General features: G+C 46.0%; 1 long non-coding RNA gene across 1 annotated transcript; it reads left to right on the top strand.

Annotated features, from left to right (window-relative positions):
* Position 1: 1 nt before the first annotated feature.
* On the top strand, positions 2 to 17,716 carry LOC148122135 (uncharacterized). The gene is made up of 5 exons (XR_015737926.1): positions 2 to 114; positions 6,721 to 6,790; positions 9,278 to 9,414; positions 16,128 to 16,376; positions 16,995 to 17,716. It is a non-coding gene; the product is annotated as an uncharacterized LOC148122135 (long non-coding RNA).
* The last annotated feature ends 1,903 nt before the right edge of the window (positions 17,717 to 19,619 follow it).

Here is a 19,619-nt window from a genome sequence, read left to right on the forward strand (position 1 = left end):
CTTCGCCTGGTCCGGGAGGCTCCCACTCTAGGGAGAGGAAGGCATTTCTCTACCAAGACCTAACAAGAAAAGGGACTGTCTACCTTTCCAACAGAGAACCGAGGATCTCTCCCGGTGGGTCCTGCCAACTCCTCCCAAAGCCTTTGTTCTTTCTAGTGTTATACTCTCTTCCTGTTTTAGCGAAAGCAACTTAGAAATGAAACTAGTCACAACAATACGATTTAAAAACAAGATCAAGTATGATTGTGCTAATTCACAGTCTGAAAATATTTAAAGAGCCATATATATTTTTTTAAAACAAGGAATTCAAGGGACAGTCCCTATTCCTGCATGCAAAGACAACTTGAGGAAAATAAAACAGGATTAGTAATAGGTATGGGGCTAGAGAGGGCTGTGCCTCATTATTCTACACTGCTTCTAAAGGCTTGGCAAATTGAGACAAAGTGTACAAGACCGGGTCTGGGAGGAGGGGTAGGTTGCAGGCTGCAGAAAGACAGATGTGAGCTTCTTACAAACTGTGAAGGAAAGTGGAGTCATCTGAGCCCAGGGCCACTACTGAGAGGACATCTGAGCTTTGACCTCAGACCTTTATGGAACCCAGTACCTGGGTTACACCTACTCTTTCTGGATACCCGTTTCTTTAGCTAAGAATCCCTTCAGCTTTGATGGACTGGGGTCCCCAGAGGGAGAAATAGTCATATGGACAAAGTGTAATTTAGTATTAAAAACCATGTGCCACAGAAGAGTTTCCCTGGTGTGTTATTGGAGCGCTATTGTGTCAGGTACTAGACGCTGCGGCTGTTTAGGCGAGGGGGAAGGCAAACCTTGATGCTGCTCTTGTAGAACTTGATAGGTATTACAAAGAATTTTAATTTAATTAATTTTAATTTAATTAATGGTTAACCAGCCGTTACAATTTAAATTTAAATCTTACTATTTAGGATGGTAAGAGCTTTGTTGAGAAAAGAATACAAAAGCTAGTGGAAACTTAGACCAAGAGCCAGGGGAGCCCAGGCTGTTGGCAAAGCTTTGAAGGTGGCAAGGGGCTCTCTGAGCTGGTGGCGTGAGATAAGAATACCAGCACCGCTATCAAAGGGCCACGTGCTACTGCCAGGACCTGTGACTGTGTTATCTTATTTAGCAAAAGGACTTTGCAGCTGTGATACAAATTGAGGCCGTTAGGATCGAGAGAGTATATTGGACTGTTCAGGCCAGTCCAGTCTAATCAGGTGAGGCCTTAAGAGAGAAGTTCTTTTCCTGACTGTGGTCAAGAAAAATGTGGCCGTGTGTCTGGCGGTCTGTTGCTGCCTTTGAAGGCAGAGGAAAGAGTTTCTAGAAAAGGAATGTGGGTGCCTTAGAAGAAGCAAAGAAGTGGTCTTCGGTAGATATCTAGAAGCCCCATAGATATATACCTTGATTTTTAGCTCACTGTCATACATGCCGGACTTAAGACCTACAGAGATGAAAAGCAGTTGTGTTGTTTTAAGTCACAAAGTTCATGGCATTTCGTTACCACAGCAACAGTAAAGGCAGGGGAGGTAAGGTGCAGGGTGGTGCAAACAGATGGAAATGCTTGCAGGAAGAAAGTAAGTGGCTCAGCACGGGTCTTCTCGCACCTGCTTTTACCCTAGCAGCCTTGCATAAGTTTGTCAGTATAAGCTAGGTTTGGAATCCATGCTAGAACAGAGGGTCTGTGTTCTTCCCGCCCCTGTACCTACCATTGTGCTCCTAGGCGGGGACCTGGTGGCTGTCATCACCTCTGAACTGTGTGTCCCTCACAGACATCAGCTATGTGCCCTTACTTTCCCTCCAGTACCCAGCAAAGCTTATGTGTCCCGTGCCCCATGGTCTAGGGCTCATAGGAGATGATGACCTCTCTAAGGTGACATTAACAACCACAGCTGAGCCACACCACAGGCTCATCCAACAGATGGATGTCAGCCATTTGTGTGATGTCCGAAAGGTCAATAACTGGGGATACAGTAGTCTCTGATCCACCTATGATATGAAGTTGCCATTCTGCCCACTGAGGGCAGGTCAGGTGCACCGGGGCCATCCTTGATATGGATGGTGCCCCACACTCAGATACCCTAAGTAGATGTATTGTCTCTAACCAAAGCAGGATTTATCAAGCATCTGAGAAACCGAAATACTGAGATGTAAGGGCAGAGGGGTTGTTAAGGAGTTTGTGACCCTTGGGAAAAGACCATAGACTCAACCCAATTATAATTAGAAGATTTATTGATTAACTGCTAACAGGACAAACAAACTCTGAGCAAAATTTGAGGTTGCCATGCAGGAGGGATATGAGTAAGAATTTTTAAAGGGAAAAACCACAAGAAGACCCTCAGTATCTACGTAAGCAAGTAAAAACTGTTCTGTTCTGCCAAGTTATGTGGTTAAGGTGACTGGAAACAACCTTTGGGTATCTGAGTAGCAAGTTACAGAAACAAAAACAGGAGTCAGATCATAACCAGCAGATAGTCATGTCAAGGCTATACATTTTTGGGTTGGGGGGGGAGTCACTGAGTCAGGGTTACGGAGAACTTACCTTCCAGGGGCTGGCGTCAGTGACAAATGGCTGGCAGGCACTAAGAGGGATGCCTAGCATAAATGTAAGTTCTTTAGCCGTAGCAGTGTCCTGCTTGTTGTGTGATATTTTGATCACATTCTGACAATAAAGTTTGCTTTGAATCAGAGGGTGGAGCTCCTAGCTGACCAAAATTAACCATAGAGGTTTTGGAGGACTGAGGACAGATAGAGAGATAGGAAGTAGTAGGGTGGGGCTTAGGATCTCAGTCCCTTTGAATGGAAGAACAGAGATAGGAGGTCACTGGTCGCTTCTCTGATCATTCAGGTTCTTATCCAAATATCTGACTCCTGATTTTTTATTTATAAAGAATAATTAGGTAAACGCAGGATCTACCACCCAACATGGGCCATCATTATAGATGTCTTTATCATTATGTAATATACCCTTCTGGGGTCTTTGATGGAGTTAAAGACTAAATAATTAGATTTAAAGTTTTCCTTAGTTATGATAAAAGATAAATTAAGTATAAAACTTTGGACTCACAAAGATATAATAAATAACACAGTCTTTTCTCTAATTTTGCCAAGTACAACTGGACTGGATAGTGGAACTGTAATTCTTACTTGATAACTGTTTTTGTTATATCTAGTTTTACTATGCTAAAGTTAAAACCTTACTTTTTTTGTTTTTTTGTTTTTGTTTTTGTTTTTCAAGACAGGGTTTCTCTATGTAGCTTTGGAGCCTGTCCTGGAATTAGCTCTTGTAGACCAGACTGATCTCGAACTCACAGAGCTCCGCCTGCATGTACCTCCTGAGTGCTGGGATTAAAGGCATTTGCCACCATCACCAGGCTCTAAAACCTTACTTTTTAATTAGACAAAAAGGGGTACAAAAAGGAAATAATCCTTTTGTATGCTGTGAAGATTTGTCATTTGGATTGGTTTAATAAAGGGCTAAATGATCAACAGCTAGGCAAGTAGAGGTTAGGCAGGCCTTTCAGAGAAAGAGAAAGCATGGGAAAGAAGGAGGGCAGAGTTGCCAGACAGATATAGAGGAAGCAGGAGATGAATATGCTGTGCTGAAAAAAGGTACCACCATATGGTAGGGAATAGATAAGAAATATAGATTAGTTTAAGTTGTAGAGCTAGTTAGTAATAAGCCTAAGTTATAGGGCAATCATTTATAATTGATAATAAGTCTCTGTGTGGTTATTTGGGAGCTAACTAGAGGGACAAAAAGGTCTACCTTCACCTGCTGTGCAGGCATCCTCTCTGTGTCTCACAGACACACTTCACTCTCAACAGCATCTCACTAAAGTGATTTATTTATTTATTTTTGGTTTTCGAGACAGAGTTCTCTGTAGCTTTGGAGTCTATCTGTCCTGGAACTAGCTATTGTAGACCAGGCTGGCCTCGAACTCACAGAGATCCACCTGTCTCTGCCTCCCGAGTGCTGGGATTAAAGGTGTGCGCCACCACTGCCCAGCCACTAAAGTGATCTTTACAAAAGAAATAATCATCCTAATTATGAAAATCTTGAGATAAATTTTGCCTGAAGTTTAATAAATGATATGGACCCTCCAGTCTATTGTGTATGCACACACAGAGTTGTACATAAAACACACACACACACACACACACACACACACACATGTGCATTTCAGCTGTGCACTCTCCTTGTAGTCATGCACCAGGCATCATGATGCTTATGGCCTTAGGTCAATGTTTCCTTGTCCACTGCATTTCTTGGCTCAGCTCCCACCTCTGCACATATGCACATGGATGTAGAGTATAGAAGCTGAGACAACTGCTTAATTTGGGGTTCCAATTTTCTTACCCAAGCCAAATATTTTGAATTTTTGGTTTGCATATTAGTTCATGGCAGTAGGCGATAGTGCTGCTATACTAAGTCCATGGAATCAGATTCACAGTCTGTGTCTCCTTGAAGGGACTCCTGCTGGAGCACCGCCCACAGGGCCTCAGTCTCTCTCTGTGGAGAGCTGTTTGGAACAGTAGTTTTTAAACATTGCAGTCTCACATCCTCTTACATTCTTTAAAATTACTTAGGACTCCAAAGACTGTTTGTGAAGGTTCTAACTATATTTTCACTCTCAAAACTAAAACAGAAAAAAACACAAATATTTCTTTCAAATTGCACACTCACAATAATCTGGGGACCAAGAGTAGCGTTGGTTTACATGTTTGTTATTGTTGCCCCATAACGTCGGGTTGCATGTGTGAGAGCTGGCTTCCCACATTTGCTGCTGCATTTAGTCCCTTGTGATGCATTTAAGAAAAACTCCATTGTGTGCTTGGAGGGAAAGAGACAGAAAAGGACAAATCCCTTCTTAGTGCTTCTAGGGAAGTGAAGTTTTCAGGCTGTGATTTCCCTGAGACTCTCTAGAGACTCACAAAGGTCCCCTGACTGCTGACTGAGAAAGCTTATGTGTCCTATGAAAGATGATGATCTATGGTCTTTCTGAGACTGCTACATGGTAGTAGCTTTCAAAAACACGCTCCTTGTAATATTTTTCAAAAAAAAAAAAGGTAGTAGCCTTTTAGAAAACACGCTCCTAGGAATATTGTCAAGGAGTGTTATTGTAGGTTGGATGCAACCTGTGTGGGGATGTGCATCCTACGAATAAATTAGTGTGGGAAACCCTTAAAGTAAACTCAACACACGTATTTTGCTTTAAAATTTTTTAGATATTTCAGTGTGGTGAACACATTATAAATTTCTTCAGGTATATTATTACCTCACCATAGTCTTTTCCCGTAGTTTTTTTTTCATTAACTGTATGTGTATATGTATGCATGCATGCATGTATTTTTTTTTGAGTTTTTTGTTTGTTTGTTTGTTTTAAGACAGGGTCTCACTATATAGACTTGGCTATCCTGGAACTTGCTACGCAGATCAAGCTGATCTTGAACTCACAGAGATCTGCCTACCTCAGAGGTCGAGTGCTGGGATTAAAGGCATGTGCCACTATGCTAGGCTTCTAATTTTTTTTTTTAATTTTAACTTAGCCTTAATGTGTTTACATGTGAACTCTGGGTCCTTGCTGTTGGAAGATCACAGGTGCACGGTGTCAACAGGGATCAACTAACACATGATTTAATAGGGGGATTGGCTGTTCAGACAGCTGCAGGCCACCGGCAAGTCTTATAAAAATACAATTTGTATGGGCAAATGACTAATATCTCTATATTAGCTATGGCTTGTTTTTGAGTGAATTCTTTAAATTTTTATTCCTTAGCTGATAACAAGAACCAAAGAATCCAATCAAACAAGGAATCCCAGCAGGGGTCCACCTCAGGACCACACACTGTCAGAGACCAGACAGGGAAGTTTTCAGACATGTTACTCTTACAGACTGAAGGGAATATACGACAGTGTTTGTAGAGACACCCCTTACATATACACATGGAAAGTTGGAAGCATAGGCAAGCCGGGGGGGGGGGGGGACGGGGCGGTGTGGGGCACAAGTGTGTTGTGGCCAACACCTTTAGTCCATGATTCAAACATGTCTTCCACAGAGCTTTAACTGATGGTTTAGAAGCAAGCAGACAGGAATTTTAGGATTGCGTGGGAGGTAGCCACTGTGGTGTGTTTGCACAGTACATACAGGGTCTCATGGCCATCAAAGTAAGCCAGTAGATCACACGGAGGTGTCCAATAGGGAAGTGGCCACCAGTAGGTGGTGGTACAAGGCAGGTGTCTGGATGGGACCCTGAGGAACTGCTTCTAGTGTGTGAACAGCCGTCTTCTATTTAAAATGGATGTGGAAACGATATGAAAGTTTGCATGTTTACCACACACCTTAACGCGTAATGCAGCTCCAACTCCTGACTGCTCAGTCATCGAAGACGTCACAGAAAACCAAGTCACGGGTCATGGGTTTTGTTTGGTTTTGTTTTTTAAGATTTACTTATTTTTATGTCTGCAGTGTTCTGCATGTACACCTGCAGGCCAGAAGAGGGCACCGAGATCCCATTATACATGTTATCGATGGTTGTGCGCCACCATGTGGGTGCTGGGAATTGAAGGCAAAATCTCTGGAAGAGCAACCAGTGTTCTTAACCTTTGAGCCATCTCTCCAGCCCCTCATGTTTTGTTTTTTCTTTAACTTTTCTTATACATAGCAAACATACAATAAAATGCATGTGCTGGCCTGGTTTCCTTTCCAGTGACAAAGCCTCTGAGAGGAAAATGCCAACTTAAAGGAAGAAATGCTGACTTTGGCACACAATTGCAAAGGTCTGAGTGCTTGAGTTCTTGATTCCATCATTTTGGGAACTGTGGTGACACTGAATGCCATGCCAGGGTGTGTGTGACAGACTGAAACTGTCTATAAGACAGTTCTCCTTATGGCCAGGAAGGGAGGAGGGAGGGTGAGAGGAAGGGAAGGAGGGAGGGAGGGAGGGAGGGAGGGAGGGAGGGAGGGAGGGAGGGAGGGATAGAGGGAAGAAGGGAGGGAGGGAGGGAACATATGAGCTAACTTTTCTAACAAAACCCTACTTGAGACTCATTCATTAATATATGAATTGGATTAATTAATTCATGTGGTCCAAACCCTCATGAGCTAATCCCGCCGTCAAAAGCCTCATTTCTGAATATTTTATTTATTTTTATTTCATGTGTATGTGTGTTTTGCCTGCATGTATGCCTGTACACTATGTGTCTGTAGTGCCCTTGTAGGCCAGTAGAAGGCACTGGAGTCTCTGCAACTAGGGTTACAGATGGCTGTGAACCACTCTACGGGTGGTGGGAATCAAACCAAGTACTCTGGGAGAGCAGCCAGCCACTTGACTGCTGAGCCATCTCTCCAGCCATCTCTACTGTCCACACTCTTGCCTGATTCTGCCTTCTGAACTTCCACTGGGACCACCAGTTAAATTATATTCAACAACATTCTAGGACTTCTCTAGCTTGCATTTCTGAACAAATCTAAGTAAGTTCAAATGGCATCTGAACGACATTCTCAAGCAAAGCTACAGGAATGGCCACAGTGCCAGCTTTCTGGGCTACTCAGACCATACATTGCTGTCAAGAACAAGTGGCATAAACGAATAAAAGTAGGCAAGGTCAGTTTTAGCTCATGATTTCATAGGTTCTGATGCCTTGGTCCTGAGTCCCACCAAGTGTGGCCCATGGTGAAGTAAAATGTCACAGCGGAGCGGGTGTGTAGAGGGGAAGACTGTGGACGTGGAGAGTGAACCGGAAGCAGGACTGGCGGATCGGAGGGCTGGACACCGGCTACCACCTTCCCTGCTCTGCTCCTGCTGACTTCTGGCCAGGCCCCATCTCCTGAGTTTTAAACCACCTCCCTAAACAGTGCCACCAGCTGGGAACTGGACACTTACCACATAAGACTGTTGGGGGCATTTCTGATCTAAACCATAATAAGGACGGATAAGAAGAATACAGGGAAAAGGAACACTGGACCGCCCCCGCCCCAAAAAATCCTGCGTGGTTGAAGCGAAGGCTGAGTCTGTTTCCCACTTAGACAAGCGATGAGAGCTGAGGAATTGAGGCTGCACTAGTGGGTAGCACAGTGCAATGCGACTGAGCAAATGAGCAAGCATTTGACCTCGGGGTTACTTAACAAAGCTTAGAATCTAGTAACCCTATTTTAAATTAAAAAATTCTACCTAGATCAGTGGTTCTCAACCCTCTGAATGCTGCTACCCTTTAATACAGTTCCTCCTGCTGTGGCGACCCCCAACCACAACATTATTTTCGTTGCTACTTCCTAACTGTAATTTTGCTACTGTTGTGAGCCGTAATGTAAACATCTGTGTTTTCCAATGGTCTTGGGTGACCCCTGTGAAGGGGTTGTTTGACCTCCTCTGTAAAAGGATCTCGACCCACATGTTGAGAACCACTGATCTGGATTAAGTAATTCACCCATATAGCTGGGTGCTGTGTTCCACTTAGGGACGCATGCCATGAAGAACACATACAAGAATGCCCTTATACAACACTGGCCAGCGCAATGAGAGCCTTGACCCCATATGAGAATCTTGAATGATAACCATCTTGACCCCTAGGAAGGGATGTCCTATGGAAGAGGGATAGAATCTGTCTAAAGGAGACAGAATTCTTTCAGTTTAGTCCCGGGAAGATGTTTAGCAGATTGTCTAACACGGGGATGAGTGGTTGTGACTCCCACAGTCGGGGGTGGGGGTGGGGTTCCAGTTCTTTGTAATAGTAACTGAATAGTTAAACTCAGAAGTCTGAAATTTATATCACCCAAGAAATGGCCAAGGAACTAGGCACAAAGAGGGCAGGCGAGAACACTCACTCTTGGCATTCCACAGGGGTGTATCTACAGTGATGGTTGCCTCCCCCACCCCTGCTTAGAGAGCGAAGTCTAGAAGACAGGCAGTTGGACAGACTGGGCGTGGTCTCAGGTCAGGGCACCTTGGTAGGCCCAAGGTCATCTCTCCAGTTGCCATCAGAAACTGTTATTAGTAGCAGAAGAAACAAGTGTTCCCCGCCCCCCCCCCCGCCCCCAGTCTCCATCCTTTTCGCTCCCACTTGAAAGACCTTTATTGTATTTGTGTTTGTTTTTAATAGATGAGTCTCACTATATTGCCCAGACTAGCTCCAAAATCCTGGGTTCAAGCAATCTTACTATCTCAAAATTCCAACTAGCTGGTGTCATAGGCTCCACAACTATTACCGGCTTAAGTTACTCTGTTGGTGAGAAATAGTGCCGATCTCGTCTAACTTATCTTTCAGAGTGATAAACACGCCCATCTGGATGCTCAGCAGCACATGTGACAGGTCATAACTGCGCGATGAAATACCTGCTAGTCTGGGAACAGCACTTCCCTAGGAGACAGACAAGCTGAAGGACTTACACGTTCAACAAACAGGTATCGGGTGCCTACTATGTGTCAAACTCTGCTAGACACCCAGATTCACAAGCCACTGCAAAAATGGAAAGGTTAAATATTTACCCACGTAGATGCAAAAGGGCAGAGGGTTGGGCTCTCCAGGGGGGAATTCCGTTCAGGCCAAGTCCCATCCTAGCCCCGCCTACGGGTGACCTGACATTCCATCTGTCCAATCCCCATCCCCGTATTCCAAGCTACTCCACCTCAGATCTAGACTTTTGCAGCCTGGTGGGACAGGTGGTGCCCCCAGGATAAGGACATTTCTGTCCCAGGCCAGCAACTGTCACCTGAGAAAGATTAAGATTCTCCCACCAGGCGACAAGGCTTGTTGTGCCCGAGACAGATACAGCTCAGATTCCCAGGCTGAGGTAATTAACCCGGAGAAAAATGTGACACATCTCCAGGGCGTCTGCCCTGCAGCCTCCTGCCCGCTGGCCCTGGCCTTTCCCATAGCCTGGGAGGGTTTCTGAGAAGGGATGGTTGCAGAGCCTTGTGTTTTGCTGCTGTGGGGTTGCGAGGGCCCCCAGGCCAGGACCTCAGCACGCAGGGTCCCTGCCCAGAAGGTGGCTGTGGAAAGCCGGCTGGACACTTACTGCTGAGTGCGCTGACGGTGGGGCACTGCGCTCAGAGGTCACCACTCTGTGTCCTGGGGGTGAGGTAGGAGGCTGGGTCCTGCTGATTCCAGGAGACATAGCAGCACGGACCCACTAAGCCGCTGTTTTTACACATAATCACTTCACACGCAGAGATTACCTACCTCAGATTGCATTCATAGCTGGCTAGGTCTCTTGGCTTTAAAGGCTTTCAGCTCGCGTTCTGGGGAGCATTGAGAAAACGGAGGCTGACCCAGATTTATTGATCCTAATCTCTCCAAGCTGCACTGGCCCTCCAGTGTCTCTATGGGGCTGTCTTCTTGTCTGTTCAAACGCATTAAGCTGACCCATAAAAATCACCTTACCCTGTGGGATAAAGTGGGGAGATGGTCTTTAGAAAGTTATGGGTTTCTCTGGACTGAAGGTCTCACACCCTTCTCTGGATGCTACCCACAAGAAATTGTGGTTTGCTTTGAAAGTCAATTATAATTGGCCAGAAGGAAATGGGACTAATTGCCCAGGCAGGAGGAGTGAGCGGTTAGGTAGACTCTGCTCACATGCAGGGACTGAGGCCTGGATAGTAATTCTCATAAGGATCCTGGTGACCAGAGCCATTGTTGACTCTGCTGACCTTAGCGGGAATTTGGGAACTGTCTTATGCCAATCACTCACTTAACAGGGAAAATGAGGCCCAGATGTGGGAGGTAATTTGCCCAAGTCCAGGTGGTCAAAGATAGCCCTGACTTTTTTAATTTTAATTTTTTTTTTTTTTTTTGAGGCTGTTACAAATCGTCTTCCCTGGCTTGGACATTCACCCTGCTGCTTAAAGGGTCACCTTCACGAAACCAATTTTAGGATTTTGGACATTCCCCCACAGATTGTTTTCTACATCCAAAACATTTTGAATTCCTCTAGTCAAGCCATTTCCTAGACCATGTTTCTCAAGCTGGGAGAGACAGGGGCCTCCGGAGTTAAAGAGCAGTCACTAGGTGGTAAGGGATTTGGGGAGGTGAGATCTTCATGGGCAGTGTGTACCTGATCGGTTTACAGCTTGCTGCTAATAGAGGCCGTTAATCATAGCCAACTGCAGCTGGTTCAGCTTGGGATAGGGAGCTGGCTTGCCGTCCTTGGGAGGGACAGGCAGAAGGGAATATGTAAGGAAGGGGTTCCTACGGTTTCCCTGACACATGAACATCAGTCCCGGAAGACACATGACTTGAAGAAACAAGTCCTTATAATTGGTGTCTCACCCAGTCCAGTCAAGTCCTCTACATGTCCCAGCATGAGCGAGAGACCAAACACAGTGTCTGGGAGACATTAGGTGCTTTATTTTTCTGTGTTTTTAAAAGAAACTATTTATTGACTTGTTTAATGGATACCTCTAAGAAGAGACTGGGCTGCAATTCAGCTTCCTTTGCCAGGCGTAGTCTATATGAATGAGGCCCTGGGTTTGCTCCCTATCACTGCGAAGAAACAAATGGAGCCTGGGGGCTGCAGCGATGGCACGGCAGTTAAAACTGCACACTGAGGACTCAAGTTTGGTTTCCAGCATCCATACCAGGTTGCTCTCACAACCATCTGTAATCCAGTTCCAGGAGGTCCAGCACTTCTGGTCTCCATGGATACCTGCACTCATGTGCACATATGTCTTCCTATACATAGTTAAAAAATAAGAATGGAATTGTTTTTTTTTTTAAAATAAACAGAGCCTGGAATTTAGATGGCTCTACCCTAAATATCAAGGGGTTGCGGGGAGAGTTCGCAAGTCTCAGTTGCTAGGTACACGGAGGAAGCCTAATGATTAGTCTCCCACATCAGTGCAAGTTGTCCCTGTGCACTCAAGTTTTTCCTGGTAAGGGGACGGTAGTGGCGTTAACAGCCAGGTCACTGGGCTCGAGATGTCAGTTTCATGTCCAAGAGCCTGCTTCCCGTTTTGTTTTTTTTTTAAGTTCTTATCTTTTATTAATTTACTTTTTAAAATTGTTTTTGTTGAGCTATATATTTTTCTCCACTCCCTTCCCTTCCTCTCCCCTCCCCTTCTACCCTCTCTCATGATTCCCACACTCCCAATTTACTCAGGAGACCTTGCCTTTTTCTACCCCCTTGTCCTTATATTCATCATGACTACAAACCTCCTACCACATGGACGTGCCTAGTTTTGCTGCCAGCTCAAGACTTGGAGGTTTTTCCCAAGGTTCCATACAAGAAGGCCCTGAGGAGACATTGTATGGGGCTAGGAAGATGTAGCTTAAGGTAGAATGGAGATGCCAGGATGTTGGAGATGAAAGAACCCTGGGATGTCTGCCAAAGAAAGCTGTAGGCATGAAGTCCAGCTGGCCTAAGAAATAGGATATGTGTGTGTAGGCAGAGAGTTGGAAGGGTAGGGCTATCCAAGGTCTCGCTTTGTAGCCCTGGCTGTCCTGGAACTTTCTATGTAGACTAGGCTGGTCTTGGACTTACAGAGCTTCGTCTGCCTCTGCCTCCTGAGTGCTGGAATTAAAGGTGTGTCCACTATGCCTAGTCTTTTGGGATCTAGATGATTATTCTATCAGGAGCCCTGGATAATAGGCAGAATTTCATGTTTGCCTTGCTGAGTTTTTTTTTCTTTATTCTGATATTTCTTGTAATTCTCTTGTAATTCCTTTCGGAATGAGAATTTTACTGTGTGTCATTATATATTTGAAGTGTGTAACTTGTTTTTGATATTATACAGGATCACAGTTAAGAGATTGCCTGAGCTTTAAAATAGATTCTTGACTTACACATTTGAACAAAATTAGAACTCCAGCCCACTTTTAGAGTATGTCTTCTCACCTCAGTTAGCCCAATCAAGATCATCACTCACAGGCACACCTAGAAGATGGCCTCCTTGGCAATTCTACCCCTTGTCAAGTTCATAGGCAATATTAACTATCACAAATATAGAAAAAGATATGCCAAGAAGGTAAATTAGTTGGCAAACTGGGCGGTGGTGGCACACACCTTTCATCCCAGCACTTGGGAGACAGAGGCAAGTGGATCTCTGTGAACTTGAGGCCATCCTGGTTTGTAAAGCGAGTTCCTGGACAGCCATGGTGGTTACACTGAGAAACCCTGTCTTGAGAAACTTAAAAAAAGGAAGAAAGGAAGAAAAGGAGAGAAGAAAAGAGAAGAGAAGAGAAAAAAAAGAAAAGGAAAGAAAGAAAAGGAAAGAAAAGAAATGAAAAGAAAAGAAATGAAAAGAAAAATTACTTGGCAAAAGTTAGAGCAAGTATGTTGTCAGAGCTGGGTTTCCAACCCAGGCTCCAAAGTCTGTTCTCTGAGCACCTAGAGAGAATGGGCCTGGAACTTTCTCCTCTAGATGGTGAAGTCCTCCTGCAGAGAGGCCCTTGCAGTTGATCACCCGCACACACCCTCTCCTTGGAGGATTCCACCTCCACAAACTCCACTTGTTTCTCTTTCTGCTCCACCTAACGTCTGGCCCGTGTTTCCTGACTGAATTTGGCTCTTGCCCTAGGAGAGACCTGCTCCAACCCTGTAGGATTAGAAATGCTGATAAGGTAGCTATCAGAAAAGACAAAAGCATCATTTGACAGGGCCTCTCTGCTTCACAGGTCACAGAATGAGGAGTCCCCTTGCTGGCCTCCCTATAGCCCAGGCCCTCTTGCTGTCACCTGACTCTTCTTGCCTCGCTGCAACATGTTCATAATCTTTCTCTAGACCTTTGAATTTATCCTTGCATCATCCAGTCTCAGCTTACAGAGAGCCTGGGAGTTAAGCGCAGTTCATACTGCTCTTCAGAATGCCCTCTTGCACGCCCGGGTGACGGCTCTCCTCTGTAAGGTGCTTACTGCACCGTATGATCATGTGAGTTTGATCCCCAGTAGCCATGAAAAGGAGCCAAGTGTATTGGCTCACACATAATCCCAGTGATGGAGAAGGGGGAAGGCAGGAGGATCGCTGGGACTTGCTGGTCAGTCAGTCTAGTTAAATCAGTGAGCTCCAGGTTCAGTGAGAGCTACTGTTTCAAATAATAGCGTGGATGTCAACGAAGAGAACTCCTAACGCTAACCTCTGGCACATGCATGGGCACACAGCATAACTCCCTACAGAAGGGTCCTCTTGTTTTTGGTCCATGTATTTCAGAGTTGATAGTTTATGAGGTCAGGGCATTTGGTAGAATAGAGTTTCTGAGGCAGGTCTTCAGGATTTGTTGGGGGTGCATACAAGGATTTAAATTATGCCCAGAGTTCTTCAGACTTCTCCCATGAAGTGAATATTGTATGCAGAGCACACTGGGTTTTGAAATTGTGGTAGAATGTTCTGTATAGTCGGAGAATGAGCTATGATAGCCATACTTCTAGTTTTCAATGAGTAAGTTTAGTAAGTATATAGCAAACCAAAGTAAAAGAATAAATAATAGATGGATGGATTAGATGGATTATATAGATGAATAGATAGATAGATAGATAGATAGATAGATAGATAGATAGATAGATAGATGGATGGATGGATGGATGGATGGATGGATGGATGGATGGATGGATAGAAATAGATGATAGATAGGTAGGTAATAGATAGATAGATAGATAGATAGATAGATAGATAGATAGATGATATATAGTTGATAGCAAAACTTCATTAAATCAAACACTCAAAACATCCATCTGAGATCAACAAGGGAAATCCCTCTACGGCAGCTGGCTGGAGTTCCCAGGCAGTGCAGTACTCCCTGGGATGAGGCTTCCAAAGCAAAGGCGAAATAGAAACAGAGATACTGTCACCAGATGCAACACTTGTGAAATCCAGCAGAAGCCATCTGGGGAAGTTGAGGCAGTCAGCTGGAGTTCCTGGTTGAGCTTTCTGTCCATGGATGAACGTTACCAGGCTGCACCAGCTTCTCTCCTGCCCGCAGGCACTTTTATGTCATGGGATAAACAATAGAAACCTCTGCTGGGAATAGTTTACATTCCAGCTGCTCTCCAAGGGCTCAATGCTTTTACTCTTGGACTATTTTGCTGTTTTCTTGCCTCCCGTCACAGTCTGAGGGGCATCCCCAGACTTGGGTCTGAAGTTGGGGGAGGAGGGCATTCCTGCTTCCAAAATCATCTTCTCGGGGAGATCAAACAACAATTTAGGAATAGAATGCACACCACACAAGAAGGCAGCCATAGATAATGTGAAAATGGCGTGGCTGTGTAACATGAAGGCCGGCTTGTGGGGGTTTCTGTCCCACCTGGTACCCCACAGCTGGCAAGCCCCAAGAAAATCACACAGAGGACTCCATAACATTATAAACTGATTGGCCCATTAGCTCAGGCTACTTATTAGCTCTTATAACTTATGTTAGCCCATTATTTTTATCTATGTTAGCCACATGGCTCAGTACCTTTCTCAGCGGGGCAGCTTACATCTTGCCTCTCGGGTGGTCTGGGCAGAACTGCGGAGGGAGCTTCCCAGAATACTCCCATTCTCTTTGCTCCACCTCTACTTCCTTTCTGGTTTTCCCACCTACACTTCCTGCCTGGCCAATCAGCATATATTTAAAATATGATTGACAGAATACAGACAATTCTCCCGCACCATGAATGGTCTATGTTGCTGGCCCCTGAGAGAAAGGAATTAGGGACGGAAACTGTTGTGGGCACTCTAGCAGCAGAAGTGTCATGCCAGCAATTTCTGTGTATGATGCTAACTGAATAATGTGCACCCTGGACTTGTACCAACAGAGGACACCGCCTCTCCTACACACCGGAGACCATGAGACCATGAGTGGACAGAAACTGATGGATAGGATGCTGTCTTGAGTAAGGATCCCTGTAGGTGTCTAGGCTCAGACAGCTGGCAAACACCTTATGTTCCCTACTCATGGCCTCACTATCTCTTTTTCTGATGCACTCAGAAAGAAAGTCCAAAGTAAAGCCCCACCAGGCTATGTGTGGCTGCAGAGGGGCTTAGTGTCTGGGGCCTGATGCTAAGCAACATATAAGACGTCCTTGCTGGAGAGGAGCCTCAAGGAATCAAGTCAGGTGTGCTGGACTTACTTAGATTCCTTTGGGACACCTTCTCTCTTCTACTCTGAAGCATCTACATCTTGTCTCTTTCATCTTTGCCTTCCAGCTCCTCCAGGAAGCTTTCCCAGATTGCTCCCTTTCTGAAGTCTTGACTGGGGTCACTGTATCTGCTCCCAACATCTCTTCCTAGTCGTCTACCACTGCCATTGCTTCCCTCCCTTGGCATCACTGTCTCCTCTGGATACTCCCCAGAAGAGTAAATTAGAACCCAAGCCCGGCGAAAACAAGGACACCAGCCCTTATTAGCACAACACATGGCATATGAGAGTTGCTCAGAAAATGTTTATTAAAGCGGGTGAGTAACTGTCCCCATAACTACCTTAGCAATGTATGCATCCATTATGTTCCATACACCCTCTCTAAGAAGTGTGAAGGAGTAGAAGCCCTTCCCTGTTTAGAGCCAAGCTTTCCCTTTCAGCACGGGAAAGAGCTGCTTGTTTTCTCTGAATGGGGTGGGTTAGAACCTCCTGTGTCCTTCAGGTAACTCCATTTGTAGTTAGGGTTCAAAGTTTCGTGTTTCCGCAACTTAAAAGAAATCTTCAGCCTTACCTCCTGCCACTGGAGGGACACGGGCCAAGCTTGTTTGAAGTCTAGAAGTTCTGGTGACATCCCTAGGACATAACAATTGTCTCCCACAGGGAAAGAAGAACTTCCCAGATACTGTCATTTAAATTTTTCTAATGCTCCCAGATTGAGGGGACAGACAGAGATGACTATTATAAAACTAGGGACTTAGGTTGAAGGTGACATTGAGGACTTAATGCCCCATCACGTCTCTGCTTAATGACCACTTCTAAAGGGAATGGGGGACAAGAAGGAGAGACGTGTCCTCAGTGCTCTGACCACTCTCACCAAGTCCATCTCTCATCCCTTTGGAAACTAGCTCTGATCTCTTTTTACCCTTCTTTTTGAGGCCCGCCATAATTGCCCAGAAGTCCGTCCCGTGTGCAGCGCCAGACTTGTTGCCAGGAGTTATGGCCTTTGGTGAGAGGACCTACGAGGTATCCTTGGGGACAATCAGAATAAACCATTCTGGCAGCCCAGCCAGATTCTGGTTATGAGCAAAGCAAGCCTTGGTTACAATCAAAGCACGTTTATGGGGTATTAAAATAGATAACAAACAAGAGTGTCGTTCTCTTTCCGCCCCAGACCTCTGCCCCCTTGAGAGGCTCTTGGGACAGCGTCTTGATGTTGATTTTTCCAGGTTTTCTTTATCTTCGGAGTCTCCACACCTCCATGCCATGGAAGACACCCCTACCCCACCCCACTCAGCCCCTTTGCTCAATCCCAGATGATTTCAGCTTCTTCTTTCCCCTTTCCTTACAGGTCATCCCTAGCAGAAGCACTGAGCAATCACCTCAGCACCCAGACAGCTGATTCATGGCCAGAGTAAGAGGTGCTAAATCTGTAGCCAGGCAATGGCAACTGCTGCGGCCAGTCAGTAGAGACGGTCTGCCTCAAGTTCTGAGTCAGCTGTGCTGGGCAGTGAGCTTAGTCTCAGCACCCATAGTCCTGAGGTGTCCATGCTCATGACCCTGCCTCCCTCCCACCTGCTATTCCTCAGCGCTGTCATTTGATAAACACGTGATATGCTTAGGGCTTGCTGATCTCTGCCCCTATGGATCCAGTCTCCTGGTACCATCCTCTAGGCTGGGTAATTCCTGCGCAGCACCCAGGCTGAGGTGCTATGAGGGACAGCGGGGAGAAGGAGACTGTATCTTCTCCTCGAGGCTCTCACAGGGACTGCGATGAATGCACGTGGGTGGCAAGATGTGCAGCCTGGTGCTTGGTCTGTGCTCATGACACTAGGGTGCCTGGAGGCGGGCTGGAGAGGGAGCCAAGCCAGGTGGAGCTGACCTAAAGGTTTCTAATGGAGATGGACCTTTAGCAAGCTTTGAGAATGATGCCTGGCAGAAAGGGAGATACAAATTCAGGGTTCACGCGTGGATCAGTGGTAGGAAGGGGTCTCTGTCAGAGGACTATGGTGCAGGACTTGCAGGTTAGGCTGGAGTAAAACCCAGCTTCACCCGGATTTTCACTCACTAGCTCAGATACTGAAGAAGGGGATGAGGCAGGAGGCTCTGGGAGAGGACTTACAATCCCTTTTATAGAAGTTGTTTATTATTATTATTATTATTGTTATTGGTACTATCCTCATGTAGCCCAGACTGGTCTTAAACTTGGTGGTAGCAGAGGCTGCACTTGAAGTCCTGATCCTCCTGCCTCTATCTCACAAGTGCTCAGATGATATTTGGGCCCCTAACAGTGTGTGTGTGTGTGTGTGTGTGTGTGTGTGTGCGCGCGCGTGCATGCATTCACATTCTTACACATTAAACAAAGTGTGGGCATCTTTTGCTGAGGGCAGGAAGTAGAAGCAGGACTCGAGCGTGGGCCACAGGTAACAGTGTAAGCTGTAGGTGTGGCGTGAGTGACCACAGCTGGGACCCCTTCAGCACCTGGGAGTCCCTGGCAAGGATGGAGGTTTAAAGTGGTGGTGGGGCTAAGTCTGGCGGATCACTAGTTTAGGAAGAGGAATTCATGTTGTATCTTTCAGAAGGGGGAAGAGCTCCACCGCCTCCACTTTTCCGTGACTCTCTTGCTTCTCCTGCGGACCCAGCCACAGTCCCCTCTCCTCCTCTCTGAAGATGTCTCACCCACCCCACCTTCCTTCACCTTTGCCTCCACCCATGCCCCTCCAGCCCCGGCATCACTACCCTCACATATCTGTTTCTTCTCTGTCCAGGAACTGCCAGGCTACAGACAGAAGACTGGTGTGAAACTTTGACCCCCAGGGCCTCTGGAGAGTACATGCCCCCAACTGCACAGCTTTCAGGGTATCTGAGGCAGTCTGTCCCCGCTGTCCTAGTGAACCCATGTGGCTCTTCTCGGTGGAGCATCTGCACCCGTGTCAGGCGTGAGTTGTCCCATAGAAGAGGCCAGGCTCTGCTTTCTCACTGTTGGGCCTCAGCCTCGTGACTTCCTGCTCCATCACGCCTCCCTGTCGCTAGCACGTGCTTTTTCTGGCCACAGGTTAAGCATGTTTTCCTCACTGTCTGGGCAGGTTTTGTGTCAGCTTAACACCAGACGGGGCCATGTAGGAAGAGGTAATTTCAAGGGGAAAATACCTGCATCCAGCTGGATCATAGACAAGGCTATGTGACATTTTCCTGATTAGTGTCTGATGTGGGAAGGCCCAGCCCACTGTGGGCAGCACTACCCGAGCTGGGTTGTGTAAGAAAGCAGGCTGAGCAGGCCATGTGGAGCAGGGCAGTAAGCAGCAGCCCTCCATGGTCTCTGCTTTAGTCCTTCCTTCCAGGTTCATGCCTTGGGTTCTTGCCTTACTCCTCTTCATGATGGGCTGTGATTGGGGAGTAAGCCAGTCCCCAGCGTGTTTGTTCATAGTGTTTGATACAGCAGTAGAAACCCAACTAAGACAATTCTCATCTCTCCTTTCCCTCTGTTCCTGTCTCTACCTCTATCTCATTCTCTGGCCCTTTGTTTCCAGTGGCTACAGCCCCATACAGCTGGCCCTAGCTAG

Source organism: Myodes glareolus, chromosome 5 (assembly GCF_982192425.1).
Source record: "Myodes glareolus chromosome 5, mMyoGla1.1, whole genome shotgun sequence".
Taxonomy (NCBI): Eukaryota; Metazoa; Chordata; class Mammalia; order Rodentia; family Cricetidae; genus Myodes; species Myodes glareolus.